The sequence below is a fragment of the Vitis riparia genome, chromosome 13 (genome assembly GCF_004353265.1).
Source record: "Vitis riparia cultivar Riparia Gloire de Montpellier isolate 1030 chromosome 13, EGFV_Vit.rip_1.0, whole genome shotgun sequence".
NCBI classification, from domain to species: domain Eukaryota; kingdom Viridiplantae; phylum Streptophyta; class Magnoliopsida; order Vitales; family Vitaceae; genus Vitis; species Vitis riparia.
The window spans coordinates 21,855,020-21,863,939 of NC_048443.1; positions in this window are offsets into that span (position 1 = coordinate 21,855,020).

An 8,920-nucleotide genomic window follows, 5' to 3' on the forward strand; every position below is an offset into this window, starting at 1 on the left:
AGCAAACTAATCAACCTCCAATAGGCTAAGAACGCACCTCTTTTCTTTCACAATTTTTTCTTGTAGGAGTGCAAAGCTTAAAGGCATTATTTTCTAAATTGTCTATGTAACGGGGGTCCATCGATGATTCCCAACCAATCAAGGTTTAGGGCATCAAACTTTAAGGATTTTTCAACCACTAACTCCTCGGATTTCACCCCGGACTTTTGAGAATGAATTTTTAATACCCAAGCACCTACAATATGTTAAACTCCACCTATTCACCCATGTAACGAGCATTGAGGTCGGTGACTCCCAACCATTGAAGGCTTAGGGCACCAGGTTTTAAAGATTTTCATCATATACCCCTCAGACCTTGCTCAGGTTTCAAGGCAAGTAAAACATTTTTCTTTTTCTTTCTTTTTCCAAAGGCTCATTGGCCTTTTATAAGGTGTCTCAACACTATTAAAATGAGGTCAAAGGTACCAAGTCTAAATTTTCCTAAGTCAAGGGGGAAAATAGTTTTTCATCTTATAAACAGAACCTAGTGTGCACGGTGTGTGATAAACTTAAAATGGAAGAAATAAGGTTGAAATCAATAGGAGTTCAATAATTCATCAACTTTAATAAACATAATACAAACTCTAAGTTTCAAGTAAAAAGACAAAAATTTAATTTCTCCTGATTCGACTCATGGTAGCTTAGCTTTAAAGGCGTATCAACAAAATTTATACCTTAAATACTATTACTAAAGTAGCCAAGCTACTATAGCATAGTGGTTCTAGGATCGTTCACTGGGAAGGGTTTTCGCAAACACAAGTGATATTCAAATTAGGAAAATAGGTGATTTTCTTATGGATGTTAGCTTTAAAAGAAGATGTAAATGTTTTAGAAAGATTTAAACTAATTTAAGCTAACATTAAAGACTAAAATGAAAGGGTGTAAAAACAAGTTTCTCAAAGATAGGATAGCTATGCTCTGGCTCTTATGCAAATTAGAAATCTCAGAATAGGCTTCTCGCGTTGGGGTTGCAACTATGGTGATGCTTGCTTCCCGAACCGGTATGGATTTAGCAAATCAAGTTTTAATCCTTTAAAATGGCAAAACAGATGGTAGTGAATTTCATCAATGGTTATTCACCTTAGACTTCCTTTGAATGGCTCGTAAGAGATAACTAATAGTCTAAAGCTAAAAGCTTACCAAATATTGGCAACTCAAAGTCATTCCAGGTGATAAACTCACTTTTCAATGGCCATTGAAATTGGTTCTAACGGATTAATGCAAAACTTGGAATTGAAAACCTCACCTTCCAATAGCTCATAGGAGATAACTAATGGATAGAAATCCAAAAGCTTATCAAGTATTGGCCGTTGGAAGTTGTCCAAATGAGATAAAAACCAAACTTTGCATTAATGAACCATTAATGAAAAACGACTACCTTACCTTCCAGGTGCGAGAAATTTCCATGGGATTGCATCCAAGCCATCACATAACATCCATACTTTGAGAAACTTAAAAGGTTTTAGCCTCTCATCCTTGGGGATTTCATCCTCCAAGGATGTTTGGCTACTAAGAAAATGAGAAAGAAAGAGAAGGAAAAACAGAGCAAGGCTCTGTGCGTCGATTCTATATATTTCAATAATAATATCTATATATTTTTATATATGTTACAACAGATGCAAGGGAATATATATAGAGAAGTTTTTCCAACCTTCCTAGCTAAGAAATCTTATGATTGGTGGATTACAAGGAGAAGAATGAAAAATTATACAAAAATATGTAAAAGAAAAGATCTAAAGTGGAGTCGGCAAAAACAGAGGACAATTCGCACCACGCATGGGCTGTGAGAATTTGGAAGGTGGTGTGCGAATTTCGCACACCGTTCGCACAAGCTGAAGGTGCTGTGCGAATTTCACACAAGCCTGGAGCAGTTGTCTTCCGAAGGCCATATCTTCCTCATTTCAGCTCCAAATCGTACATGGTTTGAAGCGTTGGATTCTTGACTTCCTGAGCTTTGAAATGGTATATAGTATGTAGAAAATGGACTTCGGGAAGTGCTCCAAAAGTGCTAAAGAAGACTGCATCTGTTGTCTTCTATTTTCCTCTTTGCTTCTCTTTGCTTATCTCCTTTGGTTGGCTTGTCTTAATGATCCAAAAAGCTGTCAAAACACTAAAACTAGCCGCAAATATGATTAGAAGTCATTTCTAGATCCTTAACATGCCAATTGGAATAAAGATGGAGAATTACTACACAAAAGTGCTTAAAACATAATGACTTAAAGGTGTAAAATAGCACTTTTTGGGTAGTAATCATCTCTCATTTCATTTTGAAATTTTTTTTCTTAATAACCATGGAGAGTATTCAAAAAAACTTTAAAAATTAAGCAAAAAACAACTAAATTACCAAAATAACTTAGCATTAATAACAAAACTTCCTTCCTCAACTCTCCCTCCAACCAAGCTGAACATTGTCCTCAATGTTTCAAGAGCGATTAAAAAAATAAAGGGAGGAAGTGGTACCTCTTGAGTGGCATGGAGTCTGAGTCGTATAGGAGAAACCACATGTTTAAAAAAAAAAACAAAAGATTTAGTGAGTAGAGGAAATAGAAAAATGCCAAGTTTAAACAAAAATGATGTCTATATATTAATCTGAGAAAATATAATATAATATATGATCATGCAATACATCCAATCCCAGAATATAAAACATCAAAACATGGAATTATCTATACTAATATAATAAGTAAATACAAAAATTAAAGAGATGATCAAGTAGTGGTAGGGTCCTGTGGAAATAATGGCTCTGTGGTGGCCTTCTGAGTGGGTTGGGTCAGGACATTGACCTCTGCTCTGGTAGTCTCCTTAGGTGGCGTAGTCTTCTCAACTGGAGCTCTCAGTTGGAGCTATGGGCTGTGATGGTTTAGGGAGGTCAGAAATGGAGTGAGAGGCTTCATGTGTGTGATTCCAGGGTGCACGGGGCTCTCCTCTAGTCTTGGCCATGGCTGAAATGGAGAGAGGTGGTTGTTCGTGAGTTCCAGAGGGTACTCAGTTGGTGTGCGGGGTTCTCCTCTAGTCTTGGCCATGGCTGAAATGGAGAGAGGTGGTTATTCGTGAGTTCCAAAGGGTACTTAGTTGGTGCGCGGGGCTCTCCTCTAATGCATGTTCATGAGGCTTCAAATAGAGAGGGAGGGGCGGAATTTGGATGGTCACACGTTTAAAAACTCTTTCGGAAGTCGAAAATGGCTTTTAGGAATGAAAAACAGAGTCTTGGGTGTTTAAAAATGGGTTTAAAAGACAGTTGGTCATTTTTGCACTTTAAAAAAAAATTTTGCACCTTGGAAAAGATTTTTCGCACTTTGGATTTCAAGGTGTGAAATTTTCGCACCATGTTTTGATTTTCGCACTCGAATTCGCACCGTGCGAAATTTTTTGCACCTTGTTTCGCACCGTGCGAAACCGTTTCGCTACTTGAGGTGATGGCACTCGTGTGGCAGAGGGGTGGTTCGCACTGTGCGAAACCATTTCGCACCAGGAACAGTAGCCATGCGAATTTGGATTTTGGATTTTCACAACTTTGATGGATTTTCGCAAGTTGATTCGCCTTTTCGGAAGTTGTTTCGCAAGTTTCCCCACTTTCAGAAGTTGTTTCGCTGAAGAAAATTTTTTTTTGCAAGTTGTTTCGCACCGTGCGAAAATAAAAATGAACTTGCGAAGTGGCACTCGTGTGGCAGCAGGTGGTTTCGCACTGTGCGAAATTTTTCGCACCTTGATTCGCACAGTGCGAAATTTTCGCACCTTGATTCGCATTGTGCGAAATTTTCTTTCAGCTCGGCGCAGTTTTCTTGCAATGACCATAACTTTTTCGTTTCAACTCCGATTTGGACACTGTTTGAAGCGATAGACTTCTAACTTCCCGAGCTTCGAAATGGTATATAGTATGTATAAAATGGACTCAAGGAAGTACTCCAAATATGTCCCTAAGTGGCAATAGAACCAATGGCCAAAATTCTCTCTTCTCTTCCTTTTCTTTCATCAAATTTTTTTTTTTTTTGACAATACACCCAACTGTTTTGCAGTCCCTCCTACAATGATCATCCAAAAAACTTATGTTAAATCAAAACTAATTAAAATTAAAGCATTGAAATCAAAATTAAAACAAGTAATAAAGCAAAAAGATATGGACTAGCTAGTCTTTAGAAAGACTAAGTCCATCAAAAAAATGTTGTCCTGTTTCAGCTTGCCCGGATCCCATATGAAGTTAGCATCCTTCATTAGAGATTTGCATTGTATGATGGCAATGGAAACAATTCCATTTCTCTTTCCTTTAATTTCTTCCCTCTTCTTTTTCTCTGTTTCATTCTCTGTTTCATGCTCTTGTTTGGATGTGGCCAAATCAACCTCTTTACCACTCCTTAGAGTGATCACGACTTTAACATCTCTCACTTGTGAAGATTCTCTCTTATGAGCCTTGAGATTGGTGAGCCTTGAGATTGAGTATTGGAGATTATCTATCTTTTGAGATAGATCATTTTGTATTCCATCCATCCTTTTATTTAATGAACTCTCTACACTGTCAATTCTTTGACTGAGCTGAGCATTGATGGATTTCTGAGCTCCAACAAAGTCTCCCTCGACCTTGCTAAGATTCACTATAGCTTGTTCAAGGTTCGATGCTTGCTGAGGTGCTTGAGCAGGTTGCTGGTACTGAAGTGGCTGTGGTTTCCAAGAAAAATTTGGATGGTCCCTCCAATTGGAATTATAGGTGTTGCAATCACCAAACATTTCCCTCACCATTGGAATGGTAGGATACTCTTCCACCAAGTGCTTATAAGATAGACAAATGGCCCAAGGCATAGCTTGCAATGTTGTCTGAGAGATGGCTTGCATTTCTTGCATTTTTTTCATTTCTAGCTCTTCCAATCTCCTTGCCATAGCTGCAATCTTTGTCTTCATGTCGATTTCTTCCTTCAAAATATACATCTCAGCCTTAGCATTAGGTTGAGATGTCATTCTTCCCATATCTCTAGCATTTGGTTCATCCCATCCTCTTGAAAGTTCAGCCACATAACTCAAGAAGTTCATGGCTTTCTCTGTTATCTCATATTTAATATGACATGCACAACTAGCAATTTGTGAATTAAAAACAAAGAAAACAAAAGAAAACAAAAGAAAAACAATTCTAAAAAAAAATTAAGACTAACTAAAACTAGCCGAAAGGTAAACTAAAACATAAATAAAGAAAAAGAACAATTAAAAAGAGTTAGTAAAAGAAAAGAAAAATCATCAAACTTGTGATGAAGATCACAAGTGTTCTCAAAAGATCATATCACTGCAAAGTGGCACCATCCCCGGCAACGACACCATTTGATTCGTGCCCGATTGGTGTTCCAATTGATTCAACTCAATTGATGTGCTTTGATCTCAATCCTCAAACGGGAGTAATCAACAAAATTTATAAACCTATTTCACCATATACCGAGGTAGCATTTAGCTAGCATAGTATAGTGGCTATAGGATCGTCCACAGATATGGGTTTTCACTTCGCAATTGATATTAGTTCAAAAACTGAATTGGTGTTTTTTCTTTTCTTTGTTAGCTTTAAAAGAAGACATAAGTTTGAATGAAAACGGATGGTATTAAGCTAACCTAACATAAAGTAACTAAAATTAACTAGAAAGAAATTAGAAAGAAAGGTGTTTCTTGGGATTTCAGGTTACTAGGATCAGGTGCCAACTACAAAGAGGGAGATTCCGATCACTTGAATCTTTTCCTCGCATTTGGAATTTAACCTATAGTTATTTCCCGAACTGGTGTGATACAGATGCTTTCCATTAATGGTTTCAACGCTAAATCCCTCTCACTGATACACCTTGCAATGGCTCGTACCTCTCACCTAGTATTTGCCATTCAAGGTGATCCTTAGCATCAGATCATCCTTCACAAGCGAACAAGAGATAACAATTAGACCTCCATGGAACAAGATTGCAAGCAATAAGAATCCATGGAATCCAAAAGCTTACCAAGTATTGACTATTCATGGTAATCCTAGTTAACTAAAAATATAAAAACCAAAAACGGATCACACTTTCTCTTCATTAAAAACGGAAACAACAAAATCTCACACTTATGTAGCCGAAACCTTACTTAGCTTCCTTCACCCAAGAAACAAAAAGCCTAGCCACTCATCCTCTGAGAAAACATCTCAGAGAATGTTTGGCTAGCAAGAAAATGAAAATGAAAGAGAAGGAAAAACAGAGCAAGGCTCTATATATTCTATATATTGATCGATTCTACATACTTATATATCTATATATTTTACAATGGATGCAAGGGAATATATATAGAGAAGTTTTTCCAACCTTCCTAGCTAAGAAATCTTATGGTTGGTGGATTACAAGGAGAAGAATGGAAATTTATACAAAAATATCTGAAGAAAAGATCTAAAAGAGTCGGTGCACAAATATCCCAATTCGCATGTAGATTTCGCACGTTGCATGGTGACTTGCAAAAATCTCGTAAGTTGATTTCGCAACTTGGAATCCATTTTCGCACGTTGAGCTCCAAGTTCACAAGTTGCAAAATCACTTTCGCAAGTTGGGCTTCTCTGTGACTATGCGGCTGTATTCCATTTCCATTTCGCAAGGTAGGCTTTAATTTCGCATGTTGGAGTTCCAAATTCGCAAGATGCGAATTTGTCCTTCAACTGGATGCAATTGTCTTTAGAAGGCCATATCTTCCTCACTTCAGCTTCAATTCGTACACCGTTTGAAGCGTTGGATTCTTGACTTCCTGAGCTTTGAAATGATATCTATCATGTAGAAAATGGACTTCGGGAAGTGCTCCAAAAGTGCGAAAGAAGACTGCAGCTGCTGTCCTCTGTTTTCTTCACTCTGTTTTTCCTCTCTCCGTTGTTCTTTCCTTGCATACTTTGAACGACTTTGGCAAAGGACTATGGAGCTCCAAAGCTTGGTTCTTCATGAATTTGAGCTTCCAAAAGCTTTTCCATGAACTATATACAGCTCTCCCTCATTCTTGGATTGCTTTGGTAGCTAAAAGCTATCAAAAACACCAAAACTTAACACAATTTGATTAGAAACGATTGCAAGGGTCCTTAACATGTCAATTGAGTTAAAAGGTAATAATTATTACTCAAGGGTGTTTAAAAGAGCTAATTACAAGCTACAAAATAGCATGTTTTGAGTAGTAATCAATGGTTATACATGATTGATTTGATTTCACTGTTAATGGCCTCCTTCCAGAATGGTGCATCAGAAGAAGTTATAGTTTCTTTGTAAGATCTAGGGTCCTCATCTATTAGAAAGGTGTAGAAACCATCTCCAAGGTTTGTTTCTTTCCCATATCTTTTACTTCTTCTAGGTTCAAATTCAAAAGGTTCAATAGACTTGTCTCTCCTTATTTTCTGAACTTGTTGTTCACCATTTAGTTTCATAGGAAATATGTTTTCAAAAAAATTTGCATTCTTTATTTCTATTATAGTATTGACATCTACAAGATTATTTTTTGACTTAGTAACAAGAAACCTATATGCCGCACTATTCTCAGCATAACCAATGAACATTGCATCAAAGATTTTAGGACCTAGTTTTCGTTTTTTAGGTTTAGGGATAAGAACTTTAGCTAAACACCCTCACACTTTCAGGTATGTTATATTAGGTGCATAATCCTTCCACAACTCATAAGGACTTTTACCAATTTTCTTGAAAGGTATTCTATTTTGAATATGACATGTAGATGGTATAGTTTCCCCCCACAAGTTCAAGGGTGCTCCTGAACTTACCAACATTGCATTCATAATTTCTTTTAAGGTCCTATTTTTCCTTTCTACTACTCCATTAGACTCAGGGGAATAAGGAGGAGTAGTTTTGTAAATGATCCCATGATCTTCACAAAAGGAATTAAAGGGGTTGGACTCATACTCTCTTCCCCTATCAGTTCTAAGCCTTTTAATTTTCTTACTTAGTTGATTTTCCACTTCATTTTTATACTTGATGAAAACATCTCTTGATTCATCTTTTTTTCTCAAAAGATATACCCTTGTATACCTTGAGTAATCATCTATGAAAGTTATGTAGAATTGTTTACCACCTCTAGTGATTGTATTTTTTAGGTTTCCTAAGTCACTGTGTATTAAACTTAGTAGATCTGATTCTCTTTCAACTGATTTGCAAGATTTCTTTATGGTTTTAGATTCTACACAAGATTCACATTTTCTATGGTTTTCTAAGGATAGTTTAGGGATTAAACTCAGTTCAACCATTTTCTTCATATATGAAAAGTTCATATGTCCTAGTCTACCATGCCAAATATCACAAGAATCAACTAGTAAGCAGAAGAAGAAGATGCATTATTATTGATAATATCAGAAACACTCAACATAAATAAACCCTGATTACAATTGCCCTTTCCCACAAATGCATCATTCTTGGTTAAAACTATTTTATCAAAGTCAAACAAGATCCTTACTCCTACTTTTCCAAGCAGAGATACTGACACCAAGTTCCAACGGATATCTGGCACATGAAGAACATCATTGAGGGCAAGCACTTTTCCAGAGGTTAGCTTGAGGAGAACTTTCTCTTTGCCAATCACTGGAGTAGATCTAGAATCACCCATGAACACTTGTTCCTCTCCTTCCTTTACAGTGGTATAGGAAATAAATGCACTTCTATTCCCACATATGTGTTTGGTAGCCCCAGAGTCTACCACCTAGTCTTTCATATTGGTGATCATGCTCACCTCAGAGGAGACTACTACTAAGATCACTTCTGTCTCTACCAAATTTGCATTTAAATTGGATTTCTCAGTTCTCTTCCTGTGGCGACATTGAGCTACATGGTATCCAGACTTGCCACAAACAAAGCAATTACCCTGTTTTTTTAATAGTTGAGTTATGGACCTTGTTTGATGCATTGGGCTTGGT